At 48.4% G+C, this 1,591-nt stretch overlaps 1 protein-coding gene across 1 annotated transcript in view; it reads left to right on the forward strand.

The window, feature by feature from the left end:
- LOC104165619 (copine-2) overlaps positions 1–1,591 on the forward strand; it is a gene marked incomplete at its 5' end in the record, with an annotated part of 17,029 nt that overhangs the window by 6,582 nt on the left and 8,856 nt on the right. The window lies entirely within an intron of this gene.

Genomic DNA, 1,591 nt, shown 5'->3' on the forward strand with positions numbered 1-1,591 from the left:
CAAAGGAAGCTGGTGGTTTCGCTGACGTGCCACTCCCAAGGCTTTCCATCCATTTGCCTTTTTTTTATATATATCTAGGGAAACTGAGTCACAGCAGGGGGGGTGGCAGAGAACCCTCTGTGGGGTCAGTTCTCTGGCACAGGCTCTGGCCATGCATCTGCAAGGCACATCCCTAATTCCTGATGGGAAAACGTGGAGCTATGGCCAGCCCATCCAGGACTGGAAGAGGACACAGGCTGGCTGCAGATGATTGTCTTTTACCTTTTGGGGTGGTTTGAAAGAGTTTCTCCCTGTGAGTTACTGGTGAATGTGATAGCTGTAGGTGCTCCACAGACGTTTAATTGGGCTCCACAGAAACTGTTTTTCAAAGTATACGCTGAATAGGGAATGAGATCCTTTTTTTGTTGTTGTTGTTATTTTGAAGCCCTCCTGTTGAATTTTCTAGCAGAAATATATATATATAATCTGTAAAAACTCCAGAGGAGGTTTTGCAACGCTTCTGCCACACAGGCGGGGTCAGCTCTGTAGACGGTGAGGACAGAGCTCCAAACTGTTTCATTGCTGCTTAAAAGAAAGAGAAACCCCTCTTTTGCAGTGCAAAATGTGGAAATATTTTTGCTTGCCTTGTCTATAAATACTCATATGGCAGAATTTTGAACATTTTCTAAAAAAAAAAAAAAAGTGAGCCCTTTACAACTGAAAATCAAGACATTTGAATTTGGATATATTGCCCAAAATTGAGGCTTCTATGAGAAAAGGGCGTCTGCAAGACACAGTCATGCGTTTCAGCGTATGTCTCTAACCCTGAGGTTACTGGTGGCTGGGAGCGTTACTGGTTGTGCTCCACAGGCATGGAGAGACCCAAGCAGGCTGTTGACGTTTGCCGGTCCGACAGCTCATCAGCTTTGCAGCTCAGGGAGGACTTTTGGTTGACCTACTTCTGGTTGCTTGCTATTTCCCACCCCACAGCCCATTGCAAAAATAGTTTCTGCTGCTTTCGACACAATGCCCAGTATAATTGGAAAGTCTGAATCAGACGCATGTTGCTTTTGCTGCCTCAGGAGGACTTCTGCTTCACACGGCGCTTGAGAGGACAGTCGTTTTGCCAGTGTTATGAATACGCATGTCCCGAAGCAATCCTCTGGCTGAGAAGCTCAGCAAACCTCCACCCTTCTGAAAGGGAGAAAATATCCTTGTTTTGTAACTCTGGCACGAACAGAGTGGGAGCTTTTTGTTTCCGAGCCCTTGAGCTGGTGGCCTGAAAGCCCAAATCATCCCCCTTCAACCTTCAGAGATGCTGGAAGAGGCGGTTGCACATCCTTGGTGCTCCTGAGAGTCTGTTTCTTGAGGTGCCAAAATTGCAGGTAGCAGCGAGGAATGGCCAAGCTGCCAGAGCTGATGGTTGTTCCCCAAGCAAGGGGTTGACCCACGCCAACACTGGCAAGGTTCATACTGCGGGCCAGGAGTCCTGACCCTCTCCTGCACCCGGGCCGTTGAGCTGCCCTGCCTTTGCTGGCAGAGATAGGTCCAAAGCAACGGTTGCCCAGCGTTTTGTGGCTTTTTTTCGCACGGCCTTTCCGTGGGGATTGGT

Source organism: Cariama cristata, unplaced genomic scaffold, assembly GCF_000690535.1.
Source record: "Cariama cristata isolate BGI_N322 unplaced genomic scaffold, ASM69053v1 scaffold22918, whole genome shotgun sequence".
Classification (NCBI taxonomy): domain Eukaryota; kingdom Metazoa; phylum Chordata; class Aves; order Cariamiformes; family Cariamidae; genus Cariama; species Cariama cristata.